The sequence below is a fragment of the Mobula hypostoma genome, chromosome 4 (genome assembly GCF_963921235.1).
Source record: "Mobula hypostoma chromosome 4, sMobHyp1.1, whole genome shotgun sequence".
NCBI lineage: Eukaryota > Metazoa > Chordata > Chondrichthyes > Myliobatiformes > Myliobatidae > Mobula > Mobula hypostoma.
In genome coordinates, this window is record NC_086100.1 from 158,955,251 (window position 1) to 158,978,615 (window position 23,365).

The 23,365-nt window shown below is 41.0% G+C and overlaps 1 protein-coding gene and 1 long non-coding RNA gene across 5 annotated transcripts in view; one reads left to right on the forward strand and one right to left on the reverse strand.

Annotated features, from left to right (window-relative positions):
* The window catches only part of LOC134345715 (uncharacterized), an 81,273-nt gene extending 80,502 nt beyond the window's left edge, over nucleotides 1–771 (forward strand). Inside the window, exon 3 of the long non-coding RNA XR_010017753.1 lies at nucleotides 320–771. This is a non-coding gene — a long non-coding RNA (uncharacterized LOC134345715). The remainder of the gene's footprint in view (nucleotides 1–319) is intronic.
* gstcd (glutathione S-transferase, C-terminal domain containing) overlaps nucleotides 1–23,365 on the reverse strand; it is a 222,097-nt gene that overhangs the window by 101,054 nt on the left and 97,678 nt on the right. The gene's annotated exons all lie outside the window — the stretch shown is intronic.

Below are 23,365 nucleotides of genomic sequence, written 5' to 3' on the forward strand. Positions count from 1 at the left end.
ATCTTAAGAAGATATGAACAAACTATGCTAGGTTGGCTTACTAATAGCATTTTTATGTGAATCAACACATTGTTGGAGTCAAGCACCAATCCAGCACAGGACCACATTCTAAGCCGCAGGTAGGAGAGGGGCAATTTCTATTCCCAAACAAGATAGTAAACTACAGTTCCAGTTGAAATTAAAAAACTAGAAAAATCAGCCGGTCACATAAGGAGGAGGAGCTTAGGAGAGTCAATGGAGCCTATTGGCGACTCCTTTGCTTGCATCTTCAGAAACAGCTCTATTTCCATCTCTAATATTTCTTTTTTTCCCTTTAAAGGTTCTTTTGAAGACCCTAACCTAGAGTTACACACTGACTATGCTTCTTTGCGGGAATGGGACCCGTTCTCGGGGCTTCACGACCGGCCGTTATTCGACATGCCAAGGGTGCAGCCTGAGAGCTTCGCTTGCCTTTGGAGGTCCGAGATTTCATGACTCTGGAGACAGGGAGAATCGAGGTGTCTTGGCAGGAGATTGGTGTGTCGTGGGAGTCGGAAGATCTAAGGCTGCGTGCCCAGAGACCTGAGATCTTTGGGCACAGGGCTCAGAAAAAGCAACACAACAGACTTTTAACATTGTAAACCAGTGAGTTGTTTGTTATGTTTGCCCTCTCGCTGTGAAACTGAGATACCTCTTTCTCCCTTATTAGGGAGAGAGAAAGCCTGTGGTATGTCGAACGAGTAGTCTTTAGGGTACTGCAAGTCTGTGTCTTTGCTGTTGCTTGCTGCATGCTTGAGTGTTCAGTGCTGGGTGCCGATGCTTTTTTTTGCTGGTGAGGGGAGGGGGGAAACGTTGCTTGCTGCCGCTTACGCACGGGGGGGGGACTTTGGGGTTCTGTCATTTAACTGTCATTCATTCTTTGGGGGCACTCCTCTGTTTTCATGGATGGTTGCAAAGAAAAAGCATTTCAGGATGTATATTGTATACATTTCTCTGACATTAAATATACCTTTGAAACCTGAGGAAAATTAAATAAAGTGTTTTAGGTCAAAGACCCTTCATCTGAATGAAGTGTCTTTGACCTGAGACATTAATTTCTTTCACTTTGCAAAAATGCTACCTGACCTACTGCTTTTACAGAATTTTCTTTATTTATTTCACATTCCAAGCATCTGCGCGTCTTTAGATTGTCATCTTCAGTTCTGCTTAGTTAACCTACCTTCACCACTAATGTAGGAGAGCACTGCTGACCAGACACCCAACTGGACGAGCCATATAAATACCATGGCTACATGAGCACACCAGTGACCATCTACTAGACAACAGTAAGAAACATTCTCCACCTGCTTAAATGAGCGCAATACCAACAACTCTCATGAAGCTCAAAACCATCCAGAAAAAAGCGGTCCACTTAGTTGGCATTCAATCCAACACCATAAACATTCATTCTCCCTACCACAGGTGCATTGTATGTATCATCTTTAGAGTATACTACAGTTATTTATCTAGGTTTATCCTACAAATCTCCTGAACTCATGACCTCTACCATTAAGAAAGACAATGGCAGCAAGTGCTTGGGAACAACAACACCAGATTCCCCTCCAGGTCACATACAATCCTGACTGTATGGCCTGCCCTTGCCACATTAGTCCCAACAGCACTGTGGAAACACTTTCACCAGAAGGATTGCAGTGGTTCAGGAAGATGGCTCACCACTATCTTCTCAAGGCACTTAGTGATGAACAATAAGCATTTACCTAGCTAGCACCCAGACGCCAGAAGTGAATAAATCATGTTAAATTCCTCGACACTATTCTAAGATGATTTTGTGAGTTCTTCTAGTCCCATGGCCACTAACTATATTCCATTACAGAAAAAAAGATAACTTTGTCTCTATATTGTATGTTGAGCACTGCTCTACATAAACTCTTTCCGGCAACTGGTTCCTAAACAACATCAAACATTCAGTAATAAGGTGCTGCTATATGTGCAAATATTTCTTTATGTCCATCTGTCAGCAAGCTTTTCAGATGCAGATATTAGATAACTTATTACCTTGATTTCAGCATTTACAGTACATTTTAACAAGATTTTTTACGCAGAATTTAGCATACACTGCTCAGATATTAATTGTTGGGCTACATTTTTATAATTTTTGTAGTAAGTTATTCCTTTTCCACAATAAAATGGTCAAGTAAAAAGCAATAATAATTTGGCTGTTTTGTGTGGTCTTGGGAGTACAGCAGTTGCGGTTAATTCTGGAAAATCAACTTCATTTCCAAAACAGTTTATGATTCATGTTTGCAGGGGAAAAAAGTAGAACAACAGTCAGCCATTGATTGATGTTTTATTTTGCAGAGGATACATCTGGAACCTAGGCTTACCTTTTTCCCAGGGTAGAAATATCAAAGACTAAAGGACATAACATATCTTTAAGTTGAGAGTGGGTAAATTTAACAAAGATATGCTAGGAAGTTTTCTTTGCACAGAGGGATAGGTGTCTGGAATGTGCTTCCAGGGATGGTGATGAAAACAGACATGATAGTGGCATTTAAGAAGCATTTAGACAAGTGCATGAACAAGCAACGAACATGGATCATTTGCTGGCAGAAGATATAAAGTTTAATCTGGCTTTGATTTCAGCACAGACATCATGTGTCATCCTGTGCTGTACTGGTCTACGTTCCTTATTCTATGAATTTTGTGGTAAGCAGTGAAATACAACTGTGTAAAACTGTGGCTATGATAGCAAATTAGTGAATTAAATCAGTGGGTAAGTTTCTGGATCAGAATCAAGCGCTTAAAAGTTTATTTCGGGTCAAGAAGGTAAATTTGCCATCCTAACTTGATCCGATGTGACTTCAGACCTGGTAAACTCCAGATCCCTGTAAATCTTATGGCATTAGGTAAAACATAGGCAGAGAAGTCTCCTGATCACCACCTACTGTCTTCTGCCAGCTGCTGACCAGTGATCCTCCATGATGAACAGCACTTGGAATAAAAAGTGAAAGCAGATTAGATACAGAATATACACTCTGAGTGGGGGACTTCAATATCCATTACGAAGTATGACCTTGCTGACCAAGACTTGGGTTTATAGCTGCCCGACTGGTGAAAGTCAATGAACACCAGGAATGAATCTATGTAACGTCGCCCTCAACAAGCTACTTCTTGCAGATTAATCTATGCACGACATCATCAGTAAAGGTACATACTACATAATCCTCATGGAGACAGATTCCAGCATCCAGTCCTGCTAAGTTGAGGTGATGTGATTTGCGGAGTTAAATAGGGGTACAACATTTAAAGTACATGGTAGGACACTGATGAATGTTGACAGAAAGACCTAGAGGTCCAAGACCATAGTTCCTGAAAATCACAAGTCAGCTGCATGGCAAAGAAGGTTGCGGCACAGAACATAAGAGTTGGACAGAACATTGCAACTTTACTAAACACTGACTAGGCCTCATTTGGAACACTGTCTACAGTTCTAGTCACCATACTATCAGAAGTATTTGTAGATCTCCCCCTCCCCCTCTAACTTTCAAATCCCTTACTCACTCTTCCTTCAGTTAGTCCTGACGAAGGGTCTCGGCCTGAAACGTCAACTGCACCTCTTCCTACAGATGCTGCCTGGCCTGCTGCGTTCACCAGCAAGTTTGATGTGTGTTGCTTGAATTTCCAGCATCTGCAGAATTCCTGTTGTATACTATAAGAAGGATGTGATTGCTCTAGAGACAGCGCAAAGGAAATTCATCTGGATGTTGCCTGGACGGGAAAATTTTGAGGGGAGAGACTGAATAGGTTGGGCTTGTTTTACCCAAAGCGAAGAAGTATATGATACTATGAGACATTGATAAGGTAGGTAGTCAATATCTTTTATCCATGGTAGGGGTGACAAAAATAAGATAAAATATGCTTAAGAGGAGAGAACGGAGTTTTAAAGGGGATCTGAAGAGCAAGTCTCTGTTTACACAGGGAGTGGTTGATATCTAGAAGGTACTACTAGAGGAAGCGGTACAATCAGATACAATTAATATATTTAAGAAACATAGAGACAGATTATTAAATAGGCAAAGCATAGAAGAATATGGTCCGAATGGGGGCAAATAGCGTTCATGTATACGGACAGCAGGACAGCATGTACACGATGGGCTAAAGAGCCTGCTTCTATACTGTACAACTCTATAAACTCTCAGACTCTTCATGCTCCCTTGCCATCAGATCCCTCAGTCCACCATTATTTAACTAGAAAGCCAGAGAAGCAACCCTGGTTCAGTGAGAAGTGTAGAAGGACTAGGCATACATAAAATAGCAAGGTGCCTGCCTACTGAAACTGCAGCACTGAACCATGTGAAGTAAATAACAAATTCAGCATGCAATAGGCAGAGCTAAGCAATCTCACAAATAGAGAATTAGGTCAAAGCTCTGCACTTGTAGCAATTCTAGTCATGATTGGTGATGGACAACAACTAACATGAGAAGGTAGCTTCAAAAACATGCCTATCCACAAAGATGGTAAGACCCAGCTTGTGAATCCTAAAGACACGACTGAAGCACCCACCACTAGGTTTACCCAGAAGTGGCAAAAAGGTCATCCACATTAGCTTCTTTCTGAAACTCCCAATGGTATAGAAGGCAGTCACCAGATTATCTGATTCACTTCATACAATATCAAAGAAAGACTGAGACCACTGGACAGAGCAAAGTCCATGGGACTAGACAACAATCTAGCTATGATATTGAGGACCCGTGTTCTAAAACTAGTAGTGCCTCCAGCCAAGCTCTATCTACCTGACAATGTGGAAAATTGCCTAGCCATGTTCACAAAAAGCAAGACATTCAATCACTACTGAATTAGTCTATTTTTAATAATCAGTAAAGTAACAGAGCTTGTTATTGATAGTGCTATTAAATAGCACTCCCATATCAATAACTTTCTCACTGATGTTGTTGGGTTTCTCTAGAATCACTCTATTCCAGCCCTTTTTACTATCTACATCTGAATATGGACCAAACAGCTGAATTCCAGAGGTGGGGTAAGAGTAGCTACTCTGATACCAAGGCAGCATTTGACCAAGTAAAGAATCAAAGGGGCCCAGGTAAAACTATAGTCAATGGGCACCAAAGGGAAATACCTAGTAGTTGGAGTCATTCCTTGTACAAGGGAAGATGGGTGTGATTGGTACAAGCCAAACATTCTAGGTCCAGAATGTCACCTGAGAAGTTCATAGGCCCAGCCATCTTCAGTTGCATCATCAGTCACCTCCTTTCCATCACACAGAAGGGAGCCACAGTGGTTAGCACGACATGACTGCAGTTCGTGACGTCAGAGTTCAGAGTTAATTTCCAATGTCATATGTAAGGATGAATAAACACTTCTTGAGCTTCCAACTGAGTACAGGTATAGATTATAACTGACGTTTTGAGGACAAACTCCGCCATCTTCATCGAGGTTGATGCCCAGGCATGCATAGTCCAGATGTATTTATACCCCTGCAGTCCATCCCTCCTGATTGGTTAGACCTCATTCAATCAGGTTTCCACCCTCCCATCTTGTTTACCATTGAATTCCAGTTCTTAGAGCGAGACCTTCACAGAAATCAGTAGCAGCAGAACATTACATTCACAATGGCCACAGGATTGACTTTAATGGAACAAAACTACTATGGCTTCGGGACTGCCTGGTAAAGGAAGCCATTGAAATAAAACTAGAGGAAAAGAATTTTAACAAAGACAGAGGTCTCACAGCTGTTTTTCTCCAGTCCTGCTGAAGGGTCTCAGCCCGAAACGTTGACTGCACTCTTTTCCATAGATGCTGCCTGGCCTGCTGAGTTCGTCCAGCATTTTGTGTGTGTTGCTCCTCATATTTATCTGGATTATGTGAACAAGCTCCCTCAGGTAATTAATCCCTTTGTCCCTGAAACAACTTTACTTTATTGTCGCCAAACAATTGATGCTAGAGCGTACAATCATCACAGCGATATTTGATTCTGCGCTTTGTGCTCCCTGGATTGCAAATCGATAGTAAATATTAAAAATTTAAATTATAAATCATAAATAGAAAATAGAAAAGGGAAAGTAAGGTAGTACAAAAAAAACCAAGAAGCAGGTCCGGATATTTGGAGGGTATGGCCCAGATCCAGGTCAGGAGCCATTCAGCAGTCTTATCACAGTTGGAAAGAAGCTGTTCCCAAATCTGGCCGTATGAGTCTTCAAGCTCCTGAGCCTTCTCCCGGAGGGAAGAGGGACGAAAAGTGTGTTGGCTGGATGGGTCGTGTCCTTGATTATCCTGGCAGTACTGCTTCGACAGCATGCAGTGTAAAGTGAATCCAAGGACGGAAGATTGGTTTGTGTGAAGTGCTGGGCTGTGTTCACAATCTTCTATAGCTTCTTCCGGTCTTGGACAAGACAACTTCCATACCAGATTGTGACGCACCCTAGAAGAATGCTTTCTACGGTGCATCTATAAAAATTACTGAGGGTTTTAGGGGACAGGACAAATTTCTTTTGCTTTCTCAGGAAGTAAAGGCGCTGGTGGGCCTTCTTGGCATTGGACTCTGCTTGGTTGGACCAATTCAGATCACTTATGATATTGACCCCGAGGAACTTAAAGTTTTTGACCTGTTCCACTTGCGCACCACCAATGTAAATTGGGTCGTGCGGTCACTACTCCTTCTGAAGTCAACAACCAATTCCTTCATCTTGCTGACGTTGAGGGATAGGTTATTGTCTTCGCACCATGCCACCAGGTTTTTAATTTCCTCTCTGTACTCAAACTCATCATTACCCGAGATACGGCCTACAATTGTTATGTCATCAGCAAACTTATATATTGAGTTCGATGGAAACTTAGCTACACAATCAAGGGTATATAGTGAGTACAGCAGGGGGCTGAGTACACTTCATCCTTCTTATGATTTTCTATCAAACCTTCTCCACTAAACCTTTTGTTTCAGGGAAAAAAATCATGTTTCCATATTGAAGAAGTAAATAAAGGCAACATCATTACTTTTTTATAATCAAAAGATGAGGTTTTATAAAGCTGCCTCTAATACAGGATGTTGAAGTATTGTGCATCATAGTATTAACAGGAATAAATAGAAAACATGAAAACAATGAACAGAATTAAATCAAATATAATAATCAGAATCAGTATATCATTTTTTCAAGTGCAATGTTTTTCTCCTTTCAGATATTGCATCTCTTTATCTACTTGGTCTGACACCACATAGAATAATTATGCAGCTGTTTGTCAGGCCATTACACATACAACACATATAGCTTATATGTGTTTTAAGTGTAATTATCTATTTGTTTGTTCTCCTTACTACAACTTCCTCAATTTTTTTTCTTTAAGCCATTTCAGGATGGAATTCTTTTCAGAAAGTTCCTTTGTTGGGTACACTAGCCGTCAGCAGTGCTGTAAAGCAGGTGTATCCAGACTTCAGGAGTCATGAATTGAGAATAGCTTTCTTCATCAGATAAAGATATTGATCCATGTAGCTACAAGATGAGAAAGCTTGATGAGAGAAAATTCTCAGGCCCAGGTGGTAAATAAAACCTGACAGTTTAATCTATTAAGGTACAGTTCAGCTGTCAGCAGTAATGACAAGTCCTTTCATCTAAAGCTCAAAGGCAAAGCTTCCCTGACATTTTTTTATATATTGTGGCAATAACAAAAGCCAATTCATCACTTTCCATTCAGTACTTGCGAAGCAAAGATCAACACTCTGAGAAACCAATCAGATCAGCGTTCTGTACCTATTAATCAACTGAGGTTCAATTTATCATTGACAATATATTGAAGTACAGTACAAGGTCAGAATAACTCATCCTCAAACTGCTATACAACCACAAGATAATTACAGATGAGAAAAGCAATTGTAGTTCAACCATCTTAGTGAACTGTAAGTGCAGAAATCAATTACTTCCAGAGTTTTTGCATTTAATCTCTCCATTCTAGTTCATAAACCTTAAGTGGGAAAAATAATGTTTCTAATAAACACATTTAACCAGAATAATCTGAAAAACCATATTAGGTTCAACTGGCACTGACTTTTAGAGCCAGAAAGCAACAGGATCTTTCACTAGTCAGTGCTACACCCAGAGGTAAATGACCAATAATCTATTGTACTACCAATTTACCTCAAACATTTCAAAAGCAAAGCAATTCTCCTTCACTCGGATGTAAAATAAAAACTGTCAGCATTGAAAATAGCTTGAATTTATATCCTGTCTTAAAAAAGGCAATTCTAATGCATTTCACAGACAAAAAAAAATGACAAGAAGACAAATGTAGATCAAGTATGCAATTTTAAGGAAGATGTTAGAGGAAAGAAAGCTAAAGAAGTGACTTGTTGGCCAACCATTGGTTATGAAGGGTAGAGAGGTTAGAAGAACTGAAAGTTGCATGAAAAACAGGTTTTGTCCTCATCATTGCAAGAAATAATGGAGATAGAGAGGAAGTTAAAATAAGAACAACTTGCAATAGAAAAATGGCATGCCCCTTACTGAAAATATCATATGGGTTAAATGTTGAGAGGCAGTACACTGTTAAGGGCAAGAACTTTCAAAAGTCAGAAAGTTATGTTGCAACGTTATAAAGCTCTAGCTAGGCCAAATCTGGATTATTACATATAGTCCTGGTCACCCCGTTATAGGAAGGATGTCGAGGCTTTCGGGAAGGAGCAATAGAGGTTTACCAGGACGCTGCCTGGGTTAGAACGCATGTGCTGTAATGAGAGGCTAGACAAACTTAGTTTCTTTTCTCCAGAGAGGCATAGGGTGAGGGGAGATCTGATAGAGGTACATAAGATTAAGAGAGGCATAAATGGAGTAGATGGGCATGATCTTTTTCCTCAGAGTAGAACTGTCTAATACGGAGGGCATGCATTTAAGGTGAGAGGGCCTATTCCTGTGCTGTACTGTTTTATGTTCTAGAATATTTTTAAGACATGGAGTTAATACATAAATGGAAAGTTTTCATGAAGAGTAACTTTTGTAGAGATAAAGGAGAAAATTATTAAAGAGAGTAAAGGGGAAGAGTATTCAAAGAAAAGAATAGAAGATCAGCTCAAATTGTAAATGACTGAACAATGATAATGATGGGAAAATTGGAAAAGTGGTAAATTGGTAAATTAGTTTATTATTGTCACATGTACTGAGGTATAATGAAAAACTTGACTTGTGTACCACCCATTTCATGACAACAGTTCATTGAGGTAGTGCAAGAAAAACAATAACAGAATACAGAACAAAGTGTCATGTTTTCAGAGTGAGTGCAGTGTAAGAAGGTAGTAAGGTGCGAGCCATAATGAGGTAGATTGTGAGGTCAAGAATTCAGTTCAAAGTAAATTTATTATCAAAATACATACAATATATGTCACCACATATTACCCTGTGATCCTTTTTCTTGCTGGCTATCTGCAGTAAATACAAAGAAACACAATAGAATCAACAAAAAAACACATACAAGACGGACAAACATCCAATGTGCAAAAGACAACTGTGCATATCTCTACAAAAATAATAATGCTCATAAAGGGAATCATACCTTACTATAAATACAAGCTTGATCCAGTTTTAGAGTAAGACTCCCACAAATTATATTACAACTGATCCGTTTTTACAGATAGGACAACCCATTATAACCGTTCAGATATAATAACACAGGATAAACAAGCAAGAACAACTTACTTAGTAGATATAGTCATTCCATACACACATAATTGAAAGACTTTGGAACAGAAACAGGCTATACATTGTCCCGATAGCAGTACCTACAACTGGTATCATCCCTAAGTATTAAGAAATTAAGGGTACATAGCAATATCTATGTAAATCTTCAGAAAGCCACAATATTAAACACGACTAGAATCGTCTGAAAATTCCTAACAATTGAGAAATGAGCATGCTTGAATATGCCCATACCTTAGGCTTTACCAGCTTGAGCTAAGAAAAAATAAATTTCTATAATAATAATAATAAATAAATAAGCAATAAATTCCAAGTTCATGAGATGAAGAGCCGATGAACGTGAGTACATAGGTTGTGGGGTGAATGAAGTGAGTAAAGTTATACCCTCTGGTTTAAGAGCCTGATGGTTGAGGGGTAATGACTGTTCCTGAACTTGGTGGTGTGGGTCCTGAGGCCCCTGTACCTCCTTCATGATAGATGCTGCTTTCCTGCAACAGCGCTCTTTTTAGATGTGCACAATGGTGGAGAGGGTTTTACCCATGATGGACAGGGCTGTATCCACTATTGTTTTTAGGCTTTTCCTGCCATTTCTGTTCCCATACCAGGCCATGATGTCAATAATGTCAATAGACTCTCCAGCTTGCATTTACAGAAATTTGTCAAAGTTTTAGATGACATGCCGAATCTTCGCAAACTTCTAAGAAAGTAGAGGTGCCGCTGTGTTTTATTTGTAATTGCAGTTACATGCTAGGCTTAGGACAGAGCCTATGAAATAATAACACATGGAATTTAAAGTTGCTGACCCTCTATCTACCTCTAATTCTGAAAAGGACTGGCTCACGGACTTCTGGCTTCTTTCTCCAGTAGTCAGTTCTTTGGTTTTGCTGACAATGTTGTGGCATCATTCAGCCAGATTTTCAATATCCCTCCTATAAGTTGATTCGTTACCACCTTTGATTCGGCCAACAATAGTGGTGTCGTCAGCAAATTTAAATAAGACATTAAAGCTGTACTTAGCCTCAGTCATAAGGATAAAGCAAGTAGAGCAGGACGCTAAGCACACAGCCTTGTGGTGAACCTGTGCTGATGGTTTCCATCTTATTCACTTAGGGGACCATTCAATAGATCTATAACAGCAGGATAGAAACTATCCTTGAGGCTGGTGGAATGGACTTTCAGACTTTTGTTTCTTCTGCCTGATGGGAGTTAGCAGGAGGAAGAGAGAATGCCTGGGGAGGAAGTGGTTTTTGACTATGTTCTCTATTTTACCAAGGCAGCAGCCTCCGGGTCCAATATATAATTCTCCGTAACTTCCACCACCTCCAATGGGATCCCATCACTAAGCACGTTCTTCCCTCCCCCCCCTCTGCTTTCCGCAGGGATCACTCCCTACGCAACTCCCTTGTCCATTCGTTTCCCCCACCGATCTCCCTCCTGTCACTTATCCTTGTAAGCGGAACAAGTGCTACACATGCCCTTACACTTCCTCCCTCACCACCATTCAGGGCCCCAGACAGTCCTTCCAGATGAGGCGACATTTCACCTGTGAGTCGGCTGGGGTGATATACTGCGTCCGGTGCTCCCGATGTGGCCTTCTATATATTGGCAAGACCCGACTCAGACTGGGAGATCGTTTCACTGTACACCTACGCTCTGTCCGCCAGAGAAAGCAGGATCTCCCACACATTTTAATTCTACGTCCCATTCCCATTCTGATATGTCTATCCGCAGCCTCCCCTACTGTAAAGATGAAGCCACACTCAGGCTGGAGGAACAACACCTTATATTCCGTCTGGGTAGCCTCCAACCTGATGGCATGAACATTGACTTCTCTAACTTCCACTAATGCCCCACCTCCCCCTCGTACCCCATCCGTTATTTATTTATATACATTCTTTTTCTCTCTCTCTTTTTCCTCCCTCTGTCCCTCTCACTATACCCCTTGCCCATCCTCTGAGTTTCCCCCCTCCCCCTTTTCTTTCTCCCTGGGCCTCCTGTCCCATGATCCTCTCATATCCCTTTTGTCAATCACCTGTCCAGCTCTTGGCTCCATCCCTCCCCCTCGTGTCTTCTCCTATCATTTTGGATCTCCCCCTCCCCCTCCCCCTCTCAAATCTCTTACTAGCTCTTCTTTCAGTTAGTCCTAGAGATGCTGCATGGTCTGCTGCGTTCACCAGCAACTTTTATGTGTGAAGTTAATGTGTAGACACTGGTTGGTGTCTATAATTAGGCTGGTATAGGCACATTGGTGGTTTCCATGATAAACTGAGTGAGACCGTGAAGTGGAGATGGCAAGAGTGATTTTGTTCAAGCAAGAACAATAAATGTTAAGAGATATAACTGAAGGAAAGAAGCAAAATAAAAGACTAGAAAAGTTGTTATCTGAAGCAATGCATCTAATGATTTCTGAATGTTTCTAAAAGGACAGATCTATTTTTACTCTGCTTGTTTCAGCTTCTAACTTATAATGATGGGAATGAATGTTCACTGAATCTAAAGCAGATTTGTAACTACTTGGTACGTTAAAAATGCATCATGTATGCAAGTCCTTTGTATCTGTGTAAGGAAGAATGACTCTCAAGGAAGAAGTGGGAGTTTTTTGAACTATTCAGAAGAAAAATTTGAAAGCATGTGTGCAATATTAATATTGCTGCTTGGATCCCTGGACCCCACAATGATAGATCCTTCATGGTAACCTCTTTCTCTGGGTCAAATCTTACTCCTGTTTGAGATGCTAAAACTTCAGACATTGTCTTGTGGTTTGTTTAAATACCATTTAATGCAGGGCTGAATGGTGGAGGAAATAAAAACAAACAAGTGTTCTTCAACAAACTGGTTTTCTTTCATTTTACAACAACGATTTTAAAAAAAACATTTCACCAAGCCTTTCAGAGAATACAGAATTTTGAATGAAATAAAAACGTTGATACATTTCTGTGTTCACAAGACATGTAGTAATAACTTCTACCCTTGAAAAGTCTAGAAAACTAAGTATTCATGTCAGCACACACATGAGCTGTGAATTTTAACATAGTTCACCAAGTCTCTAAATAGTAATGAAGGCATTAGTACTTCAATTTTGCCATTACAGATTTCATTACCGTTTGGTAAGACCTCAATGTATTTTTGGTTCCCAATCCCAAAAGCCTGTCCTGGAGGCAGTATAGATGCTAAAAGAGTATTTCCCCATAGGTGGAGAATCAAGGCAGCAGTGTTATTTGGGACTGAGAAACTTCATCATTCAGGAATGTCTGAAATTTGAAATCGGTGAATTTGAATTCAACATACCCATGCTCATTGACTCTAAGGAAATCGAACAGGAAAGTGCATTAGAGGTTGAAAAATTATCACAACCAACACATGGTGGGTGCAGAACTTAGTGCACTGAATAATCTGCTGTTTCCCTAGTTTACAATTTTAAGTTGTGTTCTTAATTGTCCTGTTCCACACTGGATTAAAATCCTTTTTTTCCCCAGGACCACTATAGTGCAGTGATTCCCAATGGGTGTAATAAAGGGACATTAGGGGAAATAGAAGTCGTAAGGGGAGAGACAGCATGTAGCGCCCTAACTTGAGGCACAAGACAGGACTGACAGTTTGTAGGGCAGGGACTTCCAAAAAAAGGATGAGGCACTGGAGCGCAGGAAGAACCATAGCTCTGCAGGCATTAAGCACTCTTTGTCACAACGCATCTGAAACTTGACAATATCATCCAAATAAACAGACATTGCCTCCCTCTGGTGTTCCTCCCCCTTTTCTTACTACATAGTCTTCTGTCCTCTTCTACCAGACCCTCCCCTCTCCAGCCCTGTATCTTTTTCACAATCAACTTCCCAGTTCTTTACTTCACCCCTCCACGATCAGGTTTCACCTACCTTGTATTTCGCTCTCCCTTTCCCCCACCTTTTAAAACTACTCCTCAGCTTTTTTTTTCCTCCAGTCCTGCCAAATGGTCTCAGCCTGAAATGTTGACTGTACTCTTTTCCATAGATGCTACCTGGCCTGCTGAGTTCCTCCAGCATTTTCTGGGTGCTGCTTGGATTTCCAGAATCTGCGAATTTTCTCTTGTTTTAGACACTACTGAGGAAGCATAGACTAGCAACCAGGGTGCCCAGCAGTTTCCCTTGACTCACAGCATGGAATGAGTTAATGCAATTTAACAGTTGGTAAGTCAAGTTCACCTTCTCAACTTTCTTTAGAGATTTACAAAAAACAGGTTGCACAACAATACAGCACAGGCCGGAACCAAGTGGTGAAATAAGGCCAATCAGTGCACCTGCCAACTTCAAAGATTCCTCTTGAGGGGTTCAAAGTGACCCATATATGTGGTCAAGAAACATCTTTGGGGATTATGAGACCTTTGTCAATTGTGCTAACTGGAACAGTATAAAGGTAGCTTGACGAACACCAGCTCTATCCCAACCAACATTCAGATTTCAATCTGAATCCCTTACAACGTAATTTTCGCTGTTGTGATCGTCTTCATCAATTCTCTTTTGTAAAAAGTGAAAAACAAATATCAACGGAGAATCGACCTACAACGAGTTCAAAATGTAGATTGAGAATAAAAGTATTCCGATTAGGAACGTGATTTCTTGTGCAACAGATGGAGCACCATATATGATAGGTCGCCATGCTGGTTTAGTGGCATTTATTAAAAAAAGGAATTCCAGGTCTGTTTGCAATCCATTGTGTAATTCATCATCAACATCTCGCAGCCAAAAACCAGTGATTCTTTTCAAGCATGACTCTTATAATATCTGCTATCAACAAAATTAAAGCTCATCAATTAAATAGCAGAATATTTCGCTAGTTAGGCCAAGATAACGATGAAGAGTTTGAATGCTTACTTCTTCACACCGAAGTTCATTGGCTGTCAAGAGGCTGCTGCTTAAAACGTTTCTTTGATCTTTTTGACACTGCGGTTGAATTTTCGCTCAAAGTTGACAGAGCTTGGGGAACAAGATTGAATTTCTATGTGGAGATGTGGCATACCTAGCCGATCTGTATGACAAAATGAACATTTGAAATATGAAACTGAGTATTTCAATTTAATCCAGGCAAAAACTTCAGTGTCCACTTTTAGCAGAAAATTGGAAATATATAAGCTAAACATTGGAAGAAGAATGTTCTCAGTTTCCCTGCATAGAAAGTATGGCACTCTCCTTCACAGATGGTGATTTGCAAGAGTACTGCTTACACGAGCAGTCACTGAAGAAGGATTTTCAGAATCAATTCAGGATTTGAGTGATCCGGAAAATCCAGACTAAATAATTAACCCTTTTCTTTGTAAAATGGAAGAACAGGAAGAGCGCTTACAAGGAGAGATTACCAAAATTCAGAATGATGAAGAAGCAAAAATGCTTTTCAAAAATGTTGGCTATTGTGGTATGTGGCTACATTGTCATATGAAGTTTCCTGGTCTTTGGAGAAGAGCCAAACTTTTAGATATTTTTTAAATATTACTGCTGTCAATTACAAAGAATGAGCTTTTGAGTGGATATGATGATTGAATTAACTTAATGCTTCACCATGCAGAACAATAGTCATTTACTTTGTTCACACTCAAAAATTATACTTAGAATTATACATGACCTTAGAGAAATTGCACAAACATTACCAAAGCAACACAATATCCTTCCTTAGACTTTTGAGAAGGAGTATTCTAATCCCCTCAGCCTCTGCAACAAGGGTATAAAAGCTTCTCACAGATATAAAACTTCTGCTCATTTGAGATATCACTTAGTGATTTCCAGATGGGAGGGTGCTGGTTGCTGCATCAAACAAGATCTTTATATTCAGCCTTGAGATTTTCTATGTTGGTTTTAATAGCAGTGGATGGTATTTAGTGCATAATGTACAGTGACATGGTTCCTACAATGCTTTGCAAAGCATGCAATGCTGCAAACATGGAACCATTTACAGCATTAAGTTCAAATAACTGTGTATCTTTTACAGTTACTTGTTTGTCTTTATGATTATCAGGTTTCAAAAGAAGCAAGTCCCCAGGCCATATTGCAAAGTTCCTTATTCTCTGTATCAGCTTTCATAATCTTATCAGCTTATTCACATTCATATTGATGGTGAAAATATACCTCCTGGTGGAAGACGTACATGTATGGGTTATGCAAAGACAAATACAGCTGGCAGTATTCCAGTCCCTGAACGTACTGTTTCACTGCTGTCCCAGCAGTAGTTATGAAATTCTTGCTTCCATGATTTTCCATTGTTAAGAGCAATACAGATGATTTTCTTTAGTGTTCACATAAATTACTGTTCCAATAGCTTGTGGCCTGTGGGGTGTGATTTTTCAATGTGTAAAACCCAGGTAATCTGCAAACTTCCTGAGGTCACCACTGATGAATGTGCTCCTCAATCAATCTTCACCATTTTCCATACATGAAACAGTGATAAGACAAGCTCATACTTTGGAAGGATAATGTTCTCAGAAATAGAACTGACAATCACTATGATATTATTACAACTGATATCTCAAATGAATGATCACCAGAGTATGGAAAACCAAAATCAACTTTGCCCTTGATCCTTTAGATACCTCTGATATCTCAATAGGCTCCTGTAAATTTCACATTGTAGTTGCTTAACATTGTGGGCATTTGTTGATATCAATTAAACAATCCATTGACTGTGTATTGACAAAATGATTACCTCATCTTATTGCAATACATGAGATTGTTGAGACTACAACTAGAGCATTGTGCACATGTATTTGAGTTTTGGAAGTGAGGTGATTAGACTGGTTGTAAGAATGGTAAATTTACCTTTGAAGATAGACAGAGCTGACTAGCCTGTATTTTCTAGAGTTCATAAGAATAAGTATCTTGGAGAAACTAACAAAGGTCTTATAGAGCCTGAGAGAGAGGAAGGAAGAAGCATATTTCCCTCGCTGAAGATTCCAGAATAAGGAGTAAGGTCAGTCTCAGAATAAGGAGTAAGTTGCTTAGAAACAAAGAAACATAGAAAACCTACAGCACAGTACAGGCTCTTTGGCCCACAAAGCAGTGCCAAACATGTCCTTACCTTAGAAATTACCTCGGGTTACCCATAGCCCTATTTTTCTAAGCTCCATGTACCTGTCCAGGAGTCTCTTAAAAGACCTCCACCACCGTCACTGGCAGCCCATTCCAAACACTCACCACTCTCTGCATAAAAAACTTACCCCTAACATCTCCTCTGTACCTGCTTCTAAGCACCTTAAAACTGTGCCCTCTCAGGCTAGCCAATTCAGTCCTGGGAAAAAGCCTCTGACTATCCACACAATCAATGTCTCTCATCATCTTATATACCTCTATCAGATCACCTCTCATCCTCCATAGCTCCAAGGGAAAAAGGCCAAAGTCACTCAACCTATTCTCATAAGGCATGCTCCGCAAACCCTGGCAACATCTTTGCAAATCTCCTCTGCACCCTTTCTATGGTTTTCACATCCTTCCTGTGGTGAGACAACCAGAACTGAGCACAGTACTCCAAGTGGGGTCCGACCAAGGTCCTATATAGCTGCAACATTACCTCTCAGCTCTTACATTCAATCCCATGATTGATGAAGGCCAATGCACCGTATGCCTTCTTAACCACAGAGTCAACCTGCGCAGCAGCTTTGAATATCCGATGGACTCGGACCCCAAGGTCCCTCTGATCTTCCACACTGCTAAGTCTTACCATTAATACTATATTCTGCCATCATATTTGACCTACCAAAATGAACCACCTCACACTTATATGGGTTGAACTCCATCAGCCACTTCTCAGCCCAGTTTTGCATCAATGTCCCGCTGTAACCTCTGACGCCCTCCACACTATCCACAACACTCCCAACATTTGTGTCATCAGCAAATTTACTAACCCATCTCTCCGCTTCCTCATCCAGGTCATTTATAAAAATCACGAAGAGTAGGGGTCTCAGAACAGACCCATGAGGCACACCACTGGTCACCGATCTCCATGCAGAATATGACCCCTCTACAACCACTCTTTACCTTCTGCGGGCAAGCCAATTCTGGATCCACAAAGCAATGTCCCCTTGGATCCCACGCCTCCTTATTTTCTCAATAAACCTTGCATGGGGTACCTTATCAAATGCCTTGCTGAAATCCATATACACTACATCTACTACTCTACCTTCACCAATGTGCTTAGTCACATCCTCGCACGACTTGCCTTCTACAAAGCCATGCCGACTATCCCTAATTATATTATGTCTCTTCAAATGTTCATAAATCCTGCCCCTCAGCATCTTCTCCATCAACTTATCAACCACTGAAGTAAGACTCACTGGTCTATAATTTCCTGGGCTATCTCTACTCCCTTTCTTGAATAAAGGAACAACATCTGCAACCCTCCAATCCTCCGGAACCTCTTCCGTCCCCATTGATGATGCAAAGATTATCGCCAGAGGCTCCGCAATCTTCTCCCTCACCTCTCACAATAGTCTGGGGTACATCTTGTCCAGTTTCGGTGACTTATTCAACTTGATGCTTTCCAAAAACTCCAGCACATCCTCTTTTTTAATATCTACATGCTCAAGCTTTTCAGTCCACTGCAAGTCATCCCTACAATCGCCAAATTCCTTTTCCAAAGTGAATACTGAAGCAAAGTACTCATTAAGTACCTCTGCTAACTCCTCCAGTACCATACACACTTTTCCACTGTCACAGTTGATTGGTCCTAGTCTCTCACGTCTTATCCTCTTGCTCTTCACATACTTGTAGAATGCCTTGAGGTTTTCCTTAATCTTGTCCACAAGGCCTTCTCAGGGCCCTTCTGGCTCTCCTAATTTCATTCTTAAGCTCCTTCCTGCTGGCCTTATAATCTTCTAGGTCTCCATCATTACCTAGTTTTTTGAACCTTTCGTAAGCTCTTTTTTTCTTGACTAGATTTACAACAGCCTTTGTACACCACAGTTCCTGTACCCTACCATCCTTTCCCTGTTTCATTGGAACTATGCAGAACTCCACACAAATACTCCCTGAACATTTGCCACATTTCTTCCGTACATCTCCCTGAGAATATCTGTTCTCAATTTATGCTTCCAAGTTCCTGCCTGATAGCCTCATATATACCCTTACTCCAATTAAAAGCTTTCCTAACTTGTCTGTTCCTATCCCTCTCCAATGCTATGGTAAAGGAGATAGAATTTTGATCACTATCTCCAAAATGCTCTCCCACTGAGAGATCTGACACCTGACCAGGTTCACTCAAGTACAGCCTCTCCTCTGTAGGCTTATTTACATATTGTGTTAAGAAACTTTTCTGAACACACCAATCAAACTCCACCCCATCTAAACGCCTCGCTCTAGGGAGATGCCAATCAATATTTGGGAAATTAAAATCACCCACCACAACAACTCTGTTAATATTACATCTTTCCAGAATCTTTCTCGCTATCTGCTCCTCAATGTCCCTGTTACTATTGGGCGGTCTATAAAAAAACACCCAGTAGAGTTATTGACCCCTTCCTGTTCCTAACTTCCACCCACAGAGCCTCCGTAGACAATCCCTCCATGACTTCCTCCTTTTCTGCAGTTGTGACACTATCTCTGATCAACAGTGCCATGCCCCCACCTCTTTTGCCTCCCTCCCTGTCCTTTCTGAAACATCTAAAGCCTGGCACTCAAAGTAACCATTCCTGCTCCTGAGCCATCCAAGTCTCTGTAATGGCCACAATATCATAGCTCCAAGCACTGATCCACGTTCTGTGCTCATCTGCTTTGTTCATAATACTCCCTGAATTAAAATAGACTCATCTCAAACCATCGGTCTGAGCGCGTCCCTTCTCAATCATCTGCCTATCCTCCCTCTTGCACTGCCTCCAAGCTTTCTCTATTTGCGAGCCAACCGCCCCTTCCTCCATCTCTTCAGTTTGGTTCCCATCCCCCAACAATCCTAGTTTAAACTCTCCCCAATAGCCTTAGCAAACCTCTCTGACAGGATATTGGTCCCCCTGGGATTCAAGTGCAACCCGTCCTTTCTGTACCGGTCACTCCTGCCCCAAAAGAGGCCCCAATGATCCAGAAATCTGAATCCCTGCCCCCTGCTCCAATCCCTCAGCCACACATTTATCCTTCACTTCACCTTATTCCTATACTCACTGTCACAGGGCACAGGCAGTAATCCCGAGATGACTACCTTTGTGGGACTGCTTTTCAACTTCCTTCCTAAATTCCTGTAGTATGTTTTCAGGACCTCCTCCCTTTTCCTGCCTATGTCGTTGGTACCAATATGTACCACAATCTCTGGCTGTTCTCCTTCCCACTTCAGGATATTGTGGACATGATCAGAAACATCCCAGACCCTGGCACCTGGGAGGCAAACTACCATCCGCGCTTCTTTCCTGCGTGCAAAGAATTGCCTGTCTGAACCCCCAACTATAGAGTCTCCTATCACTGCTGCTATCCTCTTCCTTTCCCTAACCTTCTGAGTCACAGGGCCAGACTCTGTGCCAGTTGCGCGGCCACTATTGCGTCCCCCAAACAGTACACAAATAGGAGTACTTATTGTTAAGGGGTACAGCCAGCACCTGACTCCTGCCCTTCCCTCTCCTGACTGTTATCCACTTATCTGTCTCCCGAGTACCCAGTGTGACTACCTGCCTATAGCTACTCTTTATCACCTCCTCACTCTCCCTGACCAGACGAAGATCGTTGAGCTGCATCTCCAGTTCCCTAATGCAGTCCCCAAGGATGCACCTGGCACAGTTGTGGCCGTCCGGGAGGCTGGGAGTCTCCAGGACTTCCTATGTCTGACACCGAGCACAGAACACCGGCCTCACACATTTTCTTCCTGTCTGTATTCTACACAGGCAACCTACCTCGCCTCAACATTGCAGAAGCCCCGTTGAGCTAACTGTGTCTCCCTCTACTCTATTGTCCGCTCGTCCAACACCCGCTCTATAAAGCTGTCTCCTTTCAAACTCTTCTCACTGTTTTACCTGGCTGACATCCACGCTCTTGCGCAGCCATGCCCCAATCAAACTGCTGAATAAAAACATTGTGAGGAGGCGAAACTCATCATCACTGAGTATCTGCTATTGGTTAATTTTAAAGAGGCTGATAGACTATTGGATATTAAAGCAGTCAAGGGATAGTGCAGGAAAGTGGCACTGTGGTAGATCAGCTGAAATTCGTAATCACCAGGCTCTTAAATTTAATCTTCCGTTACTTCTACTCTAGGATCTTCTTCTCCTTCTTTTTCTGGAAGTTCTTGTAGAACAAGATCCGAGGTAGGTGGTTTATACTAATAATGCAAGGTACATGCAACTTAACAGCAGATGCCTCTTTTACAACCAGTTTTTATTTTTATATCAGATCTGCTGTCACATGCATGACTACAAAAATATTCTTCAATGCAGCTTCAACATTATTGACTGTGATTGGCCAGGGCACAAGTTCATAATCATAAATTTGATATATTGTTTAGCCACTATTGCATCATGACCAGCAGGCTTAATTCTGGCACAACATTTGTGATTCCAGTGCTGTAAAGTGTTGTTAAGCTCACATATGCAGTGAAGAATTGTTGCATATGAAGAAATAGCAAAACTCAGTATGTCAGTCACCTGAGATTACATTCAATGCTGTGTGAGCAATCTTGGATTTGAATGTCTTTTCTAATGGAAAGGCTTACAGTTGCACTACCTTTTAAAGGAAAATCCTAGTATGTCCTTATTGAGTAGGACGACACTGAAGATAGTTGAAGGTTTGTTCATTCACCATGTTGACAGGTGTATGAATCAGCACTCTGACAGCAAGCTTCAAATATTTCTCTCCAGGTCAGAGAGCTCAGAGGAGTGCAATGAATAACAAACGCACATTCCAACCATCAGAACTGTTATTGCCTTCTACACTGAATTCAATGTGTGCTTCAACGTCTAATAAGTTGAAATGAACTGGGTTTGCTGAATGACAAATTCCTACAAATTTACCACGTGACTTGCATTGCTATTCCATAACAGCAAAACATTCTATTTTGCAAAGGTTGCTGCCAAAAGATTAAAAGCCAATGATGTTGGCAATTCTTCTTTTTGATAGTTTCAAGGGAAAAGTTCTGCCATGGTGTTTATTTTTCCCTGATACTATTCACAATAGTACCTTTCCCTTCCTCTGGAAATGATAATGATCTTGCTAACCTCAGCAACTTGGATAGTTCAATAACTTTTCTCAAGAGTTTTCCACCAAAGATGCTTCAAAGATCTGCATTTTTAGTTCTCAATCAAGATTGTAAATTTTAAATTTTGCAGCAAGTTGTGTCAAGAATGTGTAAAGTTGATCAAATGTTTTGTCTGCTTCTTGCCTTATGTGACTGAATATAATTGGCTCATATCCCATATTCCACATTCAGTGCAGGTTTGGCTTGAGTTTTCTTAGTCATATTCTCAAATTCTCTTACAATTTGTGAGTAGGCATTCAGCCCATCCAGACAATGCTGGCTCACAAAGAGTAATCCCATTATTCCTATTCATCCATATATTTTCCTGCAACTGACTCTCTCTCACATGTCTCTCATCTCTTGCCTGATTCTTCTACAGTGCACCTACCTACACTTGGAGTAATTTACATTGGCCAATTAACCAACCAACCAGCATATTTTTTTGGTTTGAGAGGAAACTAGAGCACCCAGAGGAACTCATGCAGAATGTGAAAACTCCACATCGCTAGCACTGGAGATCTACATTGAGCCCTGATCACTGGAAAAGCTCCACTGTGCTGTAGACAACAGTCATAAATATCCTATAATTCTTAGTCTTCATATTGCAATAAGAGTGCAGTTTTACTTACAGTATCAGTGATCCAAATTCACTCACTACTCCTCAAACACCCACTTTTCCCAACAGGCAGATTCATAATGGACACTGAACAACATGACATTAGAAATGTTCTTTCATTAAACCAGTGGACAAATACAGCATCAGTACACTGCATCACTGTTTATTCTTCAACACTGCTTGGCTTGCACAAATTCTACTTAAATAGATTGGATGGTAGAATGCACCTTTCCATTGGTAGCTGCAAGGTTAACTGGCAGGATGATGAATGCTGAGCAATCCTACACTGGTTTATAAGTCTAGGCAAAGGACCTTTCTGGGTGGTCCTTACATCCAAAACATTCAAAAAGATAGCAATTGCTAGTGCAAAACTACAACAGGCAAGCCTAGGGTATGTATAATCAGGCACACCACTCACTGTTTCTAGTGAAACAATTGTTGCTTTCTTTATCATGATGCCCAAGATACTAGACATGCTCAGAATTTTACTGATTAGTTTTAAGATGAAGCATACTAACACAACAGTACAGATGCCATATTGAAATTAGAGTCATAAAGTAATATGGCATGGAAGTAGGCCCCTCAATCCATCTGGTCCTTGCCGACCACAGCATCCTCCCTGTTGCCCACATTTGGCCCATAACCCTCCAAGTTCCTCCCCTCCATCTATCCAAATGCCAATTAAACCTGCCTCGACCACTTCCTTTGGCAAATCTTCCAGGTACTCACTACCTTTTGTGCAAAGAAGGTACTTCTCAAGTCTCCTAAAAATCTTTCCCTTCTTTTCTTGTATCTGTGCCCTCTATTTGGACCTCTCCCCAAACCTGGGGAAAGTCTATGACCATCTACTTTATCCATACTCCTCCTGTTTTCATAAACTTCTATGAGGACACCCCTCATTTTCTT